At 40.1% G+C, this 18,848-nt stretch overlaps 1 protein-coding gene across 6 annotated transcripts in view; it reads right to left on the minus strand.

The window, feature by feature from the left end:
• The window catches only part of HERC1 (HECT and RLD domain containing E3 ubiquitin protein ligase family member 1), a 194,301-nt gene that overhangs the window by 147,563 nt on the left and 27,890 nt on the right, over positions 1-18,848 (minus strand). For all 6 annotated transcript variants that reach the window (XM_077264201.1, XM_077264204.1, XM_077264203.1 and 3 more), the window contains exon 2: positions 1,550-1,672. The gene's annotated coding sequence lies outside the window, so the exon portion shown is untranslated. The remainder of the gene's footprint in view (positions 1-1,549; positions 1,673-18,848) is intronic.

Consider the following 18,848-nt stretch of genomic DNA (forward strand, 5'->3'; position numbering starts at 1 on the left):
TATTATTTAAACTTACTTCTGCAACCTCTTGTACATTAAAGAAGTTGTCCACTACCAAGACTACTCCTCCTCATTCCCCATGTTTGGCCCCGTTAAAATAAAACCCCAATACTCACCTCCGGTGTCGGCGCTATTCCAGTAGTGTCGGCACTTGCGTTCCCAGGGCTCACGTGAGGTTGTTATGCCCTTTGGTGTCTCTATCTCCACTTCTGAACATATCGAACATCAAGAGAAAGTCAGAGAGCAACTGCAGCCCTGGCTTCCTTTTGATGTTCAATATGTCCGAAGGTGGGGGATAGTGAAGTTGGCATTGATTGGGCACATGGCTCGTGTGACATAACCTCATGGAAGCCACAAGGACGTGAGTGCAGAGACCGCTGGAATGCCGGCAGCACGGGAGGTTGAGTATAAGTGTTTTAATAATGATGGGGTCAAACATGAGGAATCATAGAATGTTAGCGTTGGAAGGGACCTCCAGGGTCATCGTGTCCAACCCCCTGCTCAATGCAGGATTTGTTAAACCATCTTGTGGCAGCCTGTTCCACTCAATGATCACCCTCACTGTCAAATCGGTTTTCTAATATCTAATTTGTATCTTCTCCCATTTAGTTTAATTCCATTGCTTCTCGTGTTTCATGTGCAAGTGATCCCTCTACACTGTGACATCCTTTCAGATATTTGTTTACAGCTATCAAGTCTCATCCTAGCCTTCTTGCAAGCTAAATATTCGCAGATCCTTTAACCATTCCTCGTAGGACATACTTTGCAGTCCTCTCACCATCCTGGTAGCTCTTCCCTGAACTTGCTTCAGTTTTTCTTCAACATCTTGTTTTAAATGTGGTGCCCAAAACTGTACACAGTGTTCCAGATGAGGTATGACCAAGAAAGAGTAGAGGGGGATAATTAGTTCACATGATCTAGACTGTATGCTTATCTTAACACATGCCAGTACTGTGTTTGCCTTTTTTGCTGTTGCATCACACTGTTGACTCATGTGCAGTCTGTGATCTAATAGTATAACCAAGTCTTTTTCACACGTGCTGTTGCTTAGTTCTATTTCTCCTATTCTGTAGATGTAATTTTCATTTTTCTTGTCCAGATGTAAAGTCTTGCATTTTCCCATTTAAATACCACTCTATTAGTCGCTGTCCATTGTTTAAGCTAATCTAGATCCTTCTGAGTCCTTTCTCAGTCTTCTCTTGTGTCAACCTTTCATACACCCTTTCTGTGTCCATTAAAATCTGCCTTTCTGAAGTCTATCCTCTGAGTCCTCACAGGTCTTCCTCCTCTTGTAATCCAAAATTGAACGAGGAATGAGAAGGGGTTGTCCTAGTAGTGGACAACTCCTCTAAATGCCAATTCCTCACTATTTACACAATCCTTTCAACATGAACGCATTCTCTGTTTATGCGCGATTACCTACTGCCTATAAATTGAAGATATTATTAACAGTATTAACTTACAGTACTCAAGATCAAAAGCTATGATACCTACTAAGGACATGTTGTCTATACAAAAAAACAGCAAGACTCAGCTAAAAATACCTTACTTTTCACACTTCAAGGATCCTGGTATCTCCACCGCAGATCTCAGATGCCATGAAGATGGGATGTGGCAACCTCCAATGTAATGGTATAAAGTGTTCTCGCATGTGAAATGGTTGTGTAGTAAACTGCAGAGAAAAAAAAAGAAGAGAGAAGCTCACTCTCAAAGTAAGAGCTACAGTATTAATAAAGGTTTGTCTTGCTGAACGTACATATGATATATTTTCATCTGACGCTTCAAGTTGCAATCAATATTGTACATGATGTTCTGGTTGCCCTTTGATTTAAACCATGACAATATCAATCAATACAGCACTATCTTTATGAGTCCCCACCCAATTGCACATTTTCTGCTAGTACAATAAACCTCATTTCAAGGCAGAAACATTACTGTGTCCAACAGTTATTAGATATATGAAACTGAAATAGCTGGGGCAAAAAAAAACAATTTTTATAAAACATTATATATATATATATATATATATATATATATATATATATATATATATATATATATATATATATATATATATATATATATATATATATATATATATATATAATTTTAGAAGATTTATAGAATTTTTATCTTCCAAGTATGGGGGACTGCTATGGGGACACAATTTGCACCCAGTTTGTCCCCACAGCATCTGTTTGTAGGTAAGTGGGAGGAGTCAATCATTTTTAAAGGGGGGGGAATTCCATGAGGAACTGGTTTTATGAAATCGTTTTATCGACTGTATTTTTATTTGGAAAGGTTCACAATCTAAATTATTGAATTTCCTCGATAGTCTGAATATTAATGATTATGGACTCAAACGAGTTGTATTTGCGTTAATTTTTTAGATTTGACAATAATGGTTGATGAGGGCCGACTTATTACTAAAAGCTATAGAAAAGAAGTGGACTCGAATATCTATATCCCTATAGATAGCTGCCACCTTCCAACATGGTTGACCAATATTCCAAAGAGACAGTTTATCAGCCTTAGGCGGAACTGTACAAAACTCTCGGATTATACGAAGGAGGCCCAATTTGTCAAAAAGCAGATCCTAGAGAAGGGATATTCTAACACTTTTTTAGAAAAAAAAACAAAACATGAATGGTGTCCAGAATATGATTAGGAATAATGTAATTTATAACAATAAGTCGTCCCTACCACCGCCTGATCTACCGTAATTGAACAAATTAATAAAATCCCGATTATCACTCAGTATCATATTAACAATTGTTTTTTTGTGAATATCATACAGAAACACTTGCATATTTTACAACAGGACAACCTAATAGATTTTTTGGCCGCGTCAACCTAGATTTGTTTATAGACAAGTCCCAACCACTCAAAAGGTGGCATCGACAAGCAAAGGAATTACTACTTTAGGGAATAGGCCTAATGTAAGCCATCCAGACTAATGCGGTTTTACTCCATGTACATTTTGCTCATGCTGCAGGCAATGTTCCAATAAAAGAGTGAGTACAATCTTTTAGTAATTCAGAAGGCACAGAAGAATTCCCTATTAGGGATATTATAACCTGCTCCACAAGGGGAGTGATTTATGTAGGAAGGTGTCCTTGTAATAAATAGTATGTTGGTAGAACAATCAGGAAATTATCGGAGAGAATACATGAACATTTGAATAATATTAAAAAGGGATTTTTAGGCCACCCGTTAACTAGACATTTTAAAGAGTTTCATAATCAATCCCATAAGGGTTTGTCTTTTTGGGGTACTGAAGTTGTCTGCAAAAATTGGCGTGGAGGGAATTATATCAATTAGATGTCACGGGCAGAATCAAGGTGGATACTTTTACTTAATAGCTTAGCCCCAAATGGTTTGAATTTTGATTTGGAATTATATGCTTTCTAATAGCTCATTTGACCCCAATGTTATTATGCACCCCAATTTATTTGTTTAGTATATATAATTTGATGTACACACTAATTTTTTCCCCCCTTCTTTATATGTAAATGTACCGTATATTTTTAACATTTTTTTTTATACCGTAAATGTTATACGTATTTATGCATTTCCCTATGACATATAAGAGTTTTTATAGTCCTTGGTCTATGTATACAAGAAAGGGTAAGGAGTAGTATGTTGTTCTAGCATCTATTTAGTTTTCTAGTTTAATTATTTATTAATAAATTGAATTTGTGTGTCCATGTAGTCATATTTGTTTTTAGTTATAATGTCATTTTTTAATACAATTAATAGAATTTAAATGTTTCATAAAGCAGAATGAATATATCCTCTACTAAATATAATATATTTTTTAGCTAACATTGGTGGACCAGGAGAAGGGAGTTTTCTTGACATCCTGGGCGGTGATTATTGGTGTGCCAGGCTATAAAGTAGTGTCTGGTGCTAGTGCACGCAGACACCCTGGTGAAGGGTAACTGTGTATTCCCCAAAACGCATTGGTAACTCTTTTGGCCATTCGTGCACTCCATAGGGCTGTGACATCACACGCCGGTCAGCCTCTGTCGGCCATTTTTTTTTCTATTGCCGCGCAACCAGGGACGCCACCGGCCGGGGCTCCCCTGGCTTTGCGCAGTCTTCCTGATCTCTTGGAGCATCGTGGTTTTTCTTCACGTCCATCCATTGCCACCTGAAGCTCCAGCAGGAGAACGTGGAATAGTCATTTAGCAGGTCAGTTGCCATTGAAGCTGCACACTTTGGTATTTTAGCAGAAGATCACCTGTATTTGTTTGCACTGCTTATACTGATCTCTTGATGCAAGAACGTTTATTGCCTAATGTCACTGTAAGCAACTTGCGACACATCACACTGCCATTAGGGTACCGTCACACAGTGCCATTTTCATCGCTACGACGGCACGATTCGTGACGTTGCAGCGTCGTATAAGTATTGCTCCAGCGTCGTATACTGCGGTCACACGTTGCAATACACGGCGCTGGAGCGATAATTATGACGTATTTGCGATGTAGAAGCCATTGGTTACTGTGCGCACATCGTATACAACCTGTGTCACACAATGCAATCATGCCGCCACAGCGGGACACTAGACGACGAAAGAAAGTTTCAAACGATCTGCTACGACGTACGATTCTCAGCTGGGATCCGGATCGCAGTAGCGTGTCAGACACAGCGATATCGTAAATGCATCGCTGGAACGTCACGAATCGTGCCGTTGTAGCGATCAAAATTGCACTGTGTGACGGTACCCTAAGTCATTGTAGCTGCACACGTTGCTATTTTAGCAGAAGACTAATTAAATTATATTTGTTTGTACTACTGATACGGATCTCTTGTTGTGAGAGCGTTTATGACGTGTGATCATAATTCGGAGTTTACTGCTCATTGTTTACAGACAAGTACTGGTTAATTTAGGAGTCCTCACTGAAGTTGTATATTCTTATTTGTGAGTGATCACTGTTTATAGTGCATTGGTTAAGCCTATTGTTACTTGCAGCACATTGCATTCTAATAATTAGGTACGGCTATTCGTCGTTTTAACCTAAAATTAAGTCTGCCAGTGCATTGTGTACACAGTGAGACACTGCACGGGTCATTTACCTCTTGTATTCAGTACCACTGTTTTTGAATATTTATTGATTAGTTGTTATTCAATTAGGGTTACTTCTGGGGGGGGAATTAGGCGACCATTAAAAGGATTAGCGCGCCAAACCATTTGTATTTATATACCAAAACACATTTTAAATAAAGAGAAAGTGGCCATTTCCTTTCAAGAGAACCTTTCACAAAAGTTTTCATGCTGAAAACCTGCTCCGCCCAAAGCGCCGCCCCCTTCTGTACGCGTGGTGATTTCGGATGTGTTCATTGCACACATCCGGAATCTCTGCACCCCATACATAGGGCCCTGCGATTTACCTTGCAGCGACGTAAACAGACATGCTGCATTCTAAAAAGACGCGCCGCATGTCCATAAACACAGGGCCGCCGGATGCATGTTCGCACGCATAGTGGAGACGGGATTTCCACTATGCTGTAACATCTGGACACTGCGGGTTGAACGCTGTGGTTGTACGCAGCAATCAATCCGCAGCTAATCCGGATGTAATCTGGCACGTGGAAACATACCCTTAGGAGAAAGAGGAACAAGCCCCACAGTAGATCAGAATAGGTTACCCTGTGTGAGATGTAATTAAGGTCAGTCTAATCTCACTGCAGAGTGACTACACGTTAATTAAACAAAGTGATTTCTGACACCTTGGAGCTTTCATTTTTTGTCAGTCTGTGTGGTGTCGAGGAGCAGTACACCAGAGTGTAACTATGTTACATTACAAACCCTTATTTCAAAGCAGACACACCGCTACTGTATAAACACACACACTCTGTCCTGAGACATCTCTTTTGAGTCAGCAATCACATGTGTGTCTGTTGCTCTCAACTTGCCTGATTTTAGTGCAGAGCCATTATAGGATGAGCACAAAAAAGACATTTGTGATTACTTACACATTCCCTGAAAGGTAATGTGGGGGAAGCGGTGGCAGTACAGCAGAACTGACAGTGCTATGAGTGGAGAGTGGATAGAAAATGTAACTGACCTTAACTGAGCTGTCACTTACCCCACATGAACTGTCAAGAAAAGCTCATTTTCTCTTCAGTTCAGCCATTCGTCATTATATACCCAACATAGGAGTAGCCTGTTCTAAGCTATGGTGGGACATGTTCTTTCACCTGAGTGTTGCTGCATGTTTATGATTGAGTAACATGATATAGGGGGAAGTACATGCCCCCAGTAAAAGCTCTCTGATGATGCCCACTTGGACTTAACAAGAATTAGGTCATTAGCTACCAAATACTATGATTGCAACATCTCAGTGGGTATTTCCTTGTACTTGAGCTCCAGTGTCTCAGGAACGTGCATGTGTTCTCAGGATCTGGATGCCACACAACACCTTTGCTCATATTGACTAGACTTTTATGCCAGTTTAGAAATATTAATTCATTTTAGGAATCCGAAGGCAGCATAAGATAGTGACAGAGACCCAGTTTTCACATTCGCAGTTTGTCAAGACTTTACCCTCAGCTAAAGCAGCATAAATCTGGTGACAGATTCTTAAGAAAAGTAGAAGCAAGAATAAACAAACTTAAACAAAATAAACTTAAAACTGAAATAAATAAACAAACTCCGCCCCCGCCTCCCCGCACCTCACAATGGGGCAGCGGATGCGTTGAAAAACGCCCCCATTGTGCGGCGCTTTCACTGTTTGCGTCGGTACGTCGCAACGACGCAATTCGTAGTGCGTCGTACGACGCTAGTGTGAAAGTAGCCTAACAGTGATCTGAGTTGAACATTTCTTAATTTTATCAAGAGCGCTAGCTATTCTAAGCATGGCTGCTCTTCAAATGACTTTCCAGATATTAGAAGTTTTTACTGGTGATATTTAGGGTATGCGCATACAACGTATAAAAGATGCCGGCGTACCAGCATAGTTTTTGAAGCAAATACATCAGGAAAATGCTGGCAGTGTTTGGATAGGAAAAGTCGTCTTTGCTGACTGTCGTTTTTGCAGTGTCCTTGTCGACAGTATTTAATTTTAATTTTACAAATAAAATCACAGCCAAAAGGAAACCACCTGAAGATTGGTTACTTCACGGGCTTGGTTAAAAACAAGCTAAAAAAGAACAAACACACAGTGTGAACAGCAGGTCATTTTGACATTGCAAGGCATATGTGAATTCCTTTTAGCATTTTTTTAGTGCTTTTTCAGGTGGGTTAAGGCAGAATTTGCCTGAGACACCACATGCACATACCCTTGGGGTGAAGGAGGCAAGCTGTACATCAGATCTCACAGAGTTTGGCTCAATAATCAAAAGGATCCAAAATCTAAGTGGAGGATCATGCTCAGTGAAAGGTTAAAAAATGGTTTTACCAAGTCTATAAAACTTAGAAGATGTAGATGACAACTTATTTTTAGGTTGAAAGTCTCTCAAAAAGAGCGTGTGGCCAGGTGTTCTTACTTAGCTTATTCACTATTCATTTGGGCTAGAAGAACAATATCACCCTTTTTATTCCAGTGTCCTATGATCAGTGACTTGGATCCTTGCCAATGGCAACAATACAACATCCACTTTGTAAATACTGCAGACATATATTAGAGCCAGTCCTGTTTCTGTAAATAAGAGTCAAATTGTTTAATTAAAAGTTATAGAATTTTTCAATATACTTTTAGAATCAATTCATTATGGTATTAAGATCTCACCTTAGAGCCATTTAAAGGAAACCTGTCACTAGGAATGGCGCTGTAACCTGCAGATATGGGGTTAATCTACAGTGGTTAGTGGAAATTATGCGCATTTTTTGGTGCGGATTTCATGCGGTTTTGATGCAGATTGACATGCGGATTTGGATGTGGCTTTGTCTGCGGATTTGTTAGCTCAATAAAAATGTACTACTGTAAAAAAAAAAAAAAGTTTTCTTCAAGTCCTACCTCCATTGTTGATGTGCTTCTATCAAGATTGGCTATATTCTTGATTCTCCACCCACACTCTTCCTCCTTCTGATATATTTGCATTTTACAAATCCGCTGCGTTTTTTGTGCCAAATCCACATGAAATCCACAGCAAATCTGCTAACATTTTTACACCTGCTGATTTGTTGAATATTTGAGTGCCTCAATGGAAGTCAATGGGGGAAAAACGCTACAGGTCCGCAAAAAGAAATGACATGTTGCGGAAAATAAAATGCTGCGAATCGGGATGGAATTTTCCGCAACATGTGCACAACAATTCTGGATTCCCATTGATTAACCTTGCTTGAGCAATCCTTTGCGGACTTGGTGCAATTCCGCGCAGAAAAAAACGCTGCGGATCCGCAACAAATCTGCAACATGTGCACATAGCCTCTCCCGGCCAGCATTCGGTATTCAGTCATAGGGTCGGGGCAGCGCCAGTTCATTCACCGCTCTGAGTATAAAGAACAGCCGCTGTAACCACGTCTCCAGCTCTGACTGACACAGGCTCTACACAGACTGAACCCACAGCGCCCTCAACTCCATTACTGAATACTGAATGCTGGAGGGTAAAATAAAGATCATTTTCTCCCCGCTGCATTCAGCTGCATTGAGGCGCCGGACAGCATCATAACACTGTTAACCTGCAGATTAACTGCATATCTGAGGGTTAACAGCATTATTTCTGGTGACAGGTTCCCTTTAATAAGAACCTTCATTAATTACATACAGGGTCTAAAGTGTATCCTAATCATGTGATGGATGCTCAGACCTGATACACACGGTGTCACTCTGTACAAAGGGTGGGGAACATTTTTTCTGCTAAGGGTCATTTCAATATTTATAACCTTATTCTGGAGCCATACAAAATTATCAACTTAATAATTACCCTGCTATATTTAGTCAAACAATTAACTCATCCCTAATGTGATGGCTAGACCCACTTCTTTGTGGAGGCTGTGATGTTAGGTGGTAATGATGTTGCTACTCACAACTGCTTTTATAGGTTTGCGTTGGTCGAAAGTGCAGTCAACTCTTTGTGATGATAAGTTTTGATTAATTGATTAATCAAAATTCACTAACTGATAGCTGCAGTAAGATGTTCTGAACACAGATGTATATTACACTGCAGGTCTTTTCAAGTTGTGAAATTAATCACTGCTCACGTTATATAACTCAAGCAGCGTGAGGTTTGGAGCCTATACATCACAAGAGACGCTGGAGCATATACACCACAGGAGGCGCTGGAGCACATACATCACAGGAGGCGCTGGAGCATATACATCACAGGAGACGCATGAGCTGCCTCTACTGGTTTTATCTGCGTGATGGGAGCCCACTCCATGCCAACTCTGCCCACAAAAAACATCAAAACGCTGGCACTGACCAGAGTCAGGACGTAATCACCCATTGTGAATGCTGCAAGCGCATGCTCGCAGTATAAGAAGAAATTAAAAGCACTGCAGTCCCTGGGAATCTGCCCGGGCCTGGAAAAAAGGTCATCACGAGCCGCAAAGGTCTCGAGGACAGGAGGTTCCCCACCCTTGCCCTATAGCCATGGACCTAACTTCACAGCAAAATATTTATCTGGATTGTCATGATTTCTTGTTTCTCATTTAAAAAGAATTTGTCATCAGATTTTAGCTACCCCATCTAAGAGCAACATTATGTTGGCAGAGACCGTGATTCCTGTGATGTGTCAGTTACTTTGCTGGTTGCTACAGTTTTGATAAAATCATTGCTTTATCGGCTTCAGATCTACCAGTTCTCTGAGTGTTGAGCTCTGTATAACCCCACCACTGATTTGACAGCTTTCTTCTTATGCACAGTGTATGCAGACATTTGACAATCAGTGCTGGAGGTGGTACTGGACTAACTGGCAGCAGGCCAAGTAGTGGTATAGTGATAAAACAGTAATTTTAACCAAACCAACAGCAAGAAGCCGAGTAAGTCATACATGGCAGGAATCGGAGGTCTCCTAAATTCCCTTTAGTATGTCTTACTTGAATGTTTTAGTTTAATGTAGCTCTCAAATATCACTAAAAGATGAATGATCCTCACAAGATTCAGAAAGTAGAGGTTCTCAGTAGACACTGCTCTACGTGAATGTTACGATTGTAACATTCCACATTTTTGTGGCTGTTTAACAGCTATGAAACATGGGGACACAAATATCTCACTTGAGCATCCACGCTACTCAGTGCATACCCTAGTACTTGGCTCATCACTAGTCAGCATGCAATGCCCTTTCTTGAGGATAGGTACAATGGCTAAACATTGGCACTCAGACCAAAGAAGTGCCATACATTCAAATGAAAACCTACGTTGCAGTGCAGTTTATGAAAAAGAAGGGGTAACCAGCGACTTGTGGACACAAGATTGGTTGGTGCACGGTTGCTATTACGTAACTGAACTGCCAAGTTAAAGAGTAAAAGACAATACCTAAAATAGGCTTCACACATGGCTGAATCTCATCTCATCATGCCTCAGGATAAAGGATTATTTTACATTATGGATGTGCGCTTTCCTTCATGTATTTTGCATGAAATATCAGGACTTGGGGAAGGGATGTGACATTTTTGAACAGATTCTTGGTTCTGAAAATAGAATGACACTATTGAAACCAATTCTGCCAATTAGATGCTGAAGTAAAAAGAACATATTTATTAAAGGGAACCCATGATATCAAAAACAAATTCTGAGGAAACATGTCTGGCTTACTGAGGTCAGGAAGACTCTCAGTTTATTATCCACCCGTACCCTACAAAATCTCTATTACAATAGAAATCTATATCTTATTCAAAAAGGAGAAACAATGAAGTTTTTGGCAAAATTTCTATAACAACCTTTATTGAAACAGACCATCAAACATATATTAACAAACAAGATTTAAAAGATGTGATTAAAAAGGACTCCAACACTGGCCACACTCAGTACTAAATGTAATACTAAAGGGCTTCAAATCAACATGATATTTTAAGGACCCCATCACCTACAAGTCCATCCACCTGCTCCCAAAGGTTAATGAAGGGAGGACATTAATCAATATAGCCCAGTGGCTGTTGTAGAATCTTCTTTGGGGATTCCTCTCCCATACTGACCCCTTAATACATATGGTCACAAAAATCAACCTACGGTATGTTAAGTTGAATAAGAGGGTCATCTTACCCAGACTGAGGCACACCGCTGGACGCACTCCGGCACACGTTTCGCCGCTCTATAGCCTTGCTTTCTCAACGGTGAAACGTGCGTCAGAGTGCATCCAGCCTTAGTGTTTCAGTAGGCTCCACAATCATGGGGAAGACTGCTGACTTGACATGTCTAGAAAGCAGTCATTAACACTCCACAAGGAGGGTAAGCCACAAAAGGCCATTGCTAAAGAAGCTGGCTGTTCACAGAGTGCTGTATCCAAGCAGATTAATGGAAAGTTGAGTGGAAGGAAAAAGTGTGGTAGAAAAGGTGCACAAGCAACCGGGATAACCGCAGCCTTGAAAGGATTGTTAAGAAAAGGCCATTCAAAATTTTTTTGGGGGGGAGATTCACAAGGAGTGGACTGCTGCTGGAGTCATTGCTTCAAGAGCCACCACACACAGATGTATCCAGGACATGGGCTACACGTGTCACATTCCTTGTGTCAAGCCACTCATGACCAATAGACAACACCAGAAGAGTCTAACCTGGGCCAAGGAGTAAAATAATTGGACTGTTGGCTCAGTAGTCCAAGGTGTTGTTTTCAGATGAAAGTAAATTTTGCATTTCATTTGGTAATCAAGGTCCCAGAGTCTGGAGGAAGAGTGGAGGCACGCAATCCAAGCTGCTTGAGGTCTAGTGTGAAGTTCCAATCAGTGATGGTTTGGGGAGCCATTTCATCTGCTGGTGTAGGTCCACTGTGTTATCAAGACCAAAGTCAGCGCAGCTGTGTACCAGGACATTTTAGAGCACTTCATGCTTCCCTCTGCCGACAAGCTTTTTGGAGATGGAAATTTCATTCTCCAGCAGAACTTGGCACCTGCCCACACTGCCAAAAGTACCAATACCTGGTTTAAAAACAACAGTATCACTGTGCTTGATTGGCCAGCAAACTCACCTGACCTTAACCCCATAGAGAATCTATGGGGTATTGTCAATAGGAAGATGAGACACACCAGACCCAACAATGCAGAAGAGCTGAAGGCTTCTAGAAAAGCAACCTGGGCTTCCATAACACCTCAGCAGTGACACAAGCTGATCGCCTCCATGCCATACTGCATTGATGCAGTAATTGAAGCAAAAGGAGCCCCGACCAAGTATTGAGTGCATTTACTGAACATACATTTCAGTAGACCAACATTTCAGACTTTAACCCCGTGGTTTGCACGTTAATGACCGAGCCAATTTTTACAATTCTGACCACTGTCCTTTTATGAGGTAATAACTCTGGAACTTCCTGGTAATTTAGACACTGTTTTTCTCCTAACATATTGTACTTCATGATAGTGGTAAAATTTCTTTGATATTACTTGCGTTTATTTGTGAAAAAAAAAGGAAATTTGGCGAAAATTTCGCAATTTTCCAACTTTGAATTTTCATGTCCTTAAATCACAGAGATATGTTACACAAAATACTTAATAATTAACATTTCCCACATGTCTACTTTACATCAGCACAATTTTGGAACCAAAATTTTTTTGTTAGGGAGTTATAAGGGTTAAAAGTTGACCAGCGATTTCTCATTTTTACAACATTTTTTTTTTTTTTTTCTTTTTTTTTTTTTAAGGGACATCACATTTGAAGTCACTTTTGAGGGGGCTATATGATAGAAAATACCCAAAAGTGACCCATTCTAAAATTGCACCCCTCAATGTGCTCAAAACCGCATTTAAGCAGTTTATAACCCCTTCAGGTGCTTCACAGGAATTTTTGGAAAGCTTAAAAAAAATTAACTTTTTTTCACGAAAAAAATTACTTCAGATCCAATTTGTTTTATTTTACCAAGGATAATAGGAGAAATTGGATCCCAAAAGTAGTTGTACAATTTGTCCTGAGTACACCGATACCCCATATTGGGGGTAAACCACTGTTTGGGCGCATGGCAGAGCTCGAAAGGGAAGGGGCACCGTTTGACTTTTTTCAACGCAGAATTGGCTGGAATTGAGATCAGACGCCATGTCGCGTTTGCAGAGCCCCTGATGTGCCTAAACAGTAGAAACCCCCCACAAGTGACACCATATTGGAAACTAGATCCCCAAGGAACTTGTCTATATGTGTTGTGAGAACTTTGAACCCCCAAGTGATAAAAAAATAAAAAAATTCTTTTTTTTTCTTCCACAAAAAATGATTTTTTAGCCCCAAAATTTTTATTTTCCCAAGGGTAACAGGAGAAATTGTACGGCAAAAGTTGTTGTCCAATTTGTCCTGAGTACGCTGATACCCCATATGTGTAAACCACTGTTTGGGCACACATGGGAGCTCGGAAGGGAAGTAGTGACGTTTTGGAATGCAGACTTTGATGGAATGGTCTGAGGGAGTCACGTTGCGTTTGCAGAGCCCCTGATGTGCCTAACCAGTGGAAACCCCCCAATTCTAACTCCAACCCTAACCCTAATCACACCCCTAACCCTAATCCCAACCCCAACACACCCCTAACCACAACCTTAACCCTAATCACACCCCTAACCCTGACACACCCCTAACCCAACAGTAAACGTAATCCAAACCCTAACCCCAACCCTAACTTTAGCCCCAACCCTAATGGGAAAATGGAAATAAATATTTTTTTTCATTTTATTATTTTTCCCTAACTAAGGGGATGATAAAGGGGGGGGGGGTTATTTACCATTTATAGTGGGGTTTTTATGTTTGGCAGTTGTCACACGCTAAAAGACGCTTTTTATTGCAAAAAAATAGTTTTTGCGTCACCACATTTTGAAAGCTATAATTTTTCCATATTTTGGTCCACAGAGTCATGTGAGGTCTTTTTGCGGGACGAGTTAACGTTTTTATTGGTGCCATTTACAGGCACATAAAAATTTTTTATCACTTTTTATTCTGATTCTTGTTAGGAAGAATGAACAAAAACCAGCAATTCATGAATTTCTTCGGGTGGAGGGGGGGTGCGTTTATACCGTTCCGCGTTTGGTAAAATTGATAGAGCAGTTTTATTCTTCGGGATAGTACGATTGCAGCGATACCTCATTTATATAATTTTTTTATGTTTTGGTGCTTTTATACAATAAAAACTATTTTATATAAAAAATTATTTTTGCATTGCTTTATTCTGAGGGCTATATCTTTATTTTTTTCGCTGATGACGCTGTATGGCGGCTCGTTTTTTTGCGGGACAAGATGACGTTTTCAGCGGTACCATGTTTATTTATTTTGCGTGCTATTCCACTTTACGTACGATGATAAAGCATTGTTTTTGCCTCGTTTCTTTTTTAACGGTGTTCACTGAAGGGGTTAACTAGTTGGACAGTTTTATAGGTCGGGTCGAAACAGACGCGGCGATACTAAATATGTGTACTTTTATTGTTTTTTTATTTACATAAAGAAATGTATTTTTATTGGAACAATATTTACTTTTTTTTTTTTTTTAGGAATTAAAAAAAAATAATTTTACACAGTGTATTTATATTTTTTTTATTTTTACATTGTCCCAGGGTGGGACATCACTATATATTGCCAGATCGCTGATCTGACACTTTGCAAAGCACTGTGTCAGATCAGCAATCTGACAGGCAGTGCAGGAGGCCTGCAGGCGCCTGCTCTTAGCAGGCGCTCGCAAGCCACCTCCCTGCAGGACCCGGAAGGACGCCTGCGGCCATCTTGGATCCGGGCCCTGCAGGGAGGAGAATGGAGGAGACCCTCGGAACAATGCGATCACATCGCGTTGTTCTGAGGGTCTCAGGGAAGCCCCCAGGGAGCGCCCTCCCTGCGCGATGCTTCCTTATGTCACTGGAATGCTGCGATCATGTTTGATCGCAGTGTTCTGGGGGTTAATGTGCTGGGAGCAGTCCGTGACCGCTCCTGGCACATAGTGCCGAATGTCAGCTGTGATAAATGTCAGCTGTGATAATCAGCAGCGATCTGCCGTGCTTCCCCCCCATGAGTGCGGCTGATCGCATATGACGTACTATCCCGTCGGTGGTATTACGGGCCCAGGCCACATCGACGGTATAGTACGTCAGAAAGGGGTTAAAATAATTTTTTTTAAATCTGGTGTTATAAAGTATTCTAATTTACTGATATAATGACTTTTGGGTTTTTATTGGCTGTAAGCCATAATCATCAACATTAACAGGAATTAACACTTGAAATAGATCCCTCTGTGTGTAATTACTATATATGAGTTTCTCTGTTTGTACTGAAATTGTACAAATTAATTTTTTTCCGCTATCAATTTTGTAAAAATTCTTGGGGTTGAGAAATTCCAAAAAGAAGAGCTTAATACTGAAGGAATTGCCACTCTAAGAAATTTCTGAGACAACCGATATATAGACCAAATATATTAAGCATCCATGATATAGGAACCAAGAGAATTAACCCCTTCATGACGGAGCCCTTTTTCATTTTTGCGTTTTCGTTTTTCGCTCCCCTCCTTCCCAGAGCCATAACTTTTTTTATTTTTCCATCAATATGGCCATGTGAGGGCTTGATTTTTGCAGGACAAGTTGTACTTTTCAATGACATCATTGGTTTTGCCATATAGTCTACTGGAAAATGGGGAATAATTTCAAGTGCGGTGAAATTGCAAAAAAAAGTGCAATTCCAGTGTTTTTTGCTTGTTTTTTTTACCATGTTCACTATGAAGTGCTAATGCGCATAAGTACAACATTTTTGTCAAGACGTGTTGGTTTGACTCCATTAAATTGTATGTAAGGAACAGTCTGGCTTTTTGACTAGGAATACAGTTGACTAAACGCCCATTCCCATTTCTGCAGGGGGGGACAGAAGCCAAATACCCCTTTTTCTTATGCAATAAGGAACCTCTAAAAGCAAGGAGGGGGAATTTTATTAATGTAATCTTGATTTGAGTAAGGCAAGTAGTGGCAAATAGGTTGGAGGGGGTGGTCACAAAATCCATATGGCAGCCATCCCTGGTGATGCTTTTTATCAAAAGAGTTTGCAAGGATCTTCTTTTTTCCCACATTTGAAAGATCATTCAAACGTGTATAGGCTGTGATTCATCTCAGCAATCCTTTTATTTTTTTTAAGCAAAATCATTTCACCCAATTAATGAATACAGGTCCTTCTCAAAAAATTAGCATATAGTGTTAAATTTCATTATTTACCATAATGTATTGATTACAATTAAACTTTTATTTATTATAGATTCATTATCCACCAACTGAAATTTGTCAGGTCTTTTATTGTTTTAATACTGATGATTTTGGCATACAACTCCTGATAACCCAAAAAACCTGTCTCAATAAATTAGCATATTTCACCCGGCCAATCAAATAGAAGTGTTTTTTAATAACAAACAAAAAAAACATCAAATAATAATGTTCAGTTATGCACTCAATACTTGGTCGGGAATCCTTTGGCAGAAATGACTGCTTCAATGCGGCGTGGCATGGAGGCAATCAGCCTGTGACACTGCTGAGATGTTATGGAGGCCCAGGATGCTTCAATAGCGGCCTTAACCCCTTCACCCCCAAGGGTGGTTTGCACGTTAATGACCGGGCCAATTTTTACAATTCTGACCACTGTCCCTTTATGAGGCTATAACTCTGGAACGCTTTGACGGATCTTGGCGATTCTGACATTGTTTTCTCGTGACATATTGTACTTCATGTTAGTGGTAAAATTTATTCGATATAACTTGCATTTATTTGTGAAAAAAACGAATATTTGGCGAAAATTTTGAAAATTTCGCAATTTTCCAACTTTGAATTTTTATGCCCTTAAATCACAGACATATGTCACGCAAAATACTTAATAAGTAACATTTCCCACATGTCTACTTTACATCAGTACAATTTTGGAACCAAAATTTTTTTTTGTGACGGAGTTATAAGGGTTAAAAGTTGACCAGCAATTTCTCATTTTTACAACACCATTTTTTTTTAGGGACCACATCTCATTTGAAGTCATTTTGAGGGGTCTATATGATAGAAAATACTCAAGTGTGACACCATTCTAAAAACTGCACCCCTCAAGGTGCTCAAAACCACATTCAAGAAGTTTATTAACCCTTCAGGTGTTTCACAGGAATTTTTTGAATGTTTAAATAAAAATGAGCATTTAACTTTTTTTCACACACAATTTATTTCAGCTCCAATTTGTTTTATTTTACCAAGGGTAACAGGAGAAAATGGACCCCCAAAGTTGTTGTACAATTTGTCCTGAGTACGCTGATACCCCATATGTGAGGGTAAACCACTGTTTGGGCGTATGGCAGAGCTCGGAAGCAAAGGAGCGCCATTTGACTTTTCAATGCAAAATTGACTGGAATTGAGATGGGACGCCATGTTGCGTTTGGAGAGCCCCTGATGTGCCTAAACACTGAAACCCCCTACAAGTGACACCATTTTGGAAAGTAGACCCCCTAAGGAACTTATCTTGATGTGTGGTGAGCACTTTGACCCACCAAGTGCTTCACAGAAGTTTATAATGCAGAGCCGTAAAAATAAAAAATCATATTTTTTCACACAAATGATCTTTTCGCCCCCAATTTTTTATTTTCCCAAGGGTAAGAGAAGAAATTGGACCCCAAAAAATGTTGTGCAATTTGTCCTGAGTACGATGATACCCCATATGTGGGTGTAAACCATTGTTTGGGCGCATGGCAGAGCTTGGAAGGGAAGGAGCGCCATTTGACTTTTCAATGCAAAATTGACTGGAATTGAGATGGGACGCCATGTTGCGTTTGGAGAGCCCCTGATGTGCCTAAACATTGAAACTCCCTACAAGTGACACCATTTTGGAAAGTAGACCCCCTAAGGAACTTATCTAGATGTGTGGTGAGCACTTTGACCCACCAAGTGCTTCACAGAAGTTTATAATGCAGAGCCGTAAAAATAAAAAATCATATTTTTTCACAAAAATGATCTTTTTGCCCCCAATTTTTTATTTTCCCAAGGGTAAGAGAAGAAATTGGACCCCAAAAAATGTTGTGCAATTTGTCCTGAGTACGCTGATACCCCATATGTGGGTGTAAACCATTGTTTGGGCGCATGGCAGAGCTTGGAAGGGAAGGAGCGCCATTTGACTTTTCAATGCAAAATTGACTGGAATTGAGATGGGACGCCATGTTGCGTTTGGAGAGCCCCTGATGTGCCTAAACACTGAAACCCCCTACAAGTGACACCATTTTGGAAAGTAGACCCCCTAAGGAACTTATCTTGATGTGTGGTGAGCACTTTGACCCACCAAGTGCTTCACAGAAGTTTATAATGCAGAGCCGTAAAAATAAAAAATCATATTTTTTCACAAAAATGATCTTTTCGCCCCCAATTTTTTATTTTCCCAAGGGTAAGAGAAGAAATTGGACCCCAAAAAATGTTGTGCAATTTGTCCTGAGTACGCTGATACCCCATATGTGGGTGTAAACCATTGTTTGGGCGCATGGCAGAGCTTGGAAGGGAAGGAGCGCCATTTGACTTTTCAATGCAAAATTGACTGGAATTGAGATGGGACGCCATGTTGCGTTTGGAGAGCCCCTGATGTGCCTAAACATTGAAACTCCCTACAAGTGACACCATTTTGGAAAGTAGACCCCCTAAGGAACTTATCTAGATGTGTTTTGAGAGCTTTGAACCCCCAAGTGTTTCACTACAGATTATAACGCAGAGCCGTGAAAATAATTTTTATTTTTTTTCTCAAAAATGATTTTTTAGCACCCAGCTTTGTATTTTTACAAGGGTAACAGAATAAATTGGA

Source organism: Ranitomeya variabilis, chromosome 5 (assembly GCF_051348905.1).
Source record: "Ranitomeya variabilis isolate aRanVar5 chromosome 5, aRanVar5.hap1, whole genome shotgun sequence".
Taxonomy (NCBI): Eukaryota; Metazoa; Chordata; class Amphibia; order Anura; family Dendrobatidae; genus Ranitomeya; species Ranitomeya variabilis.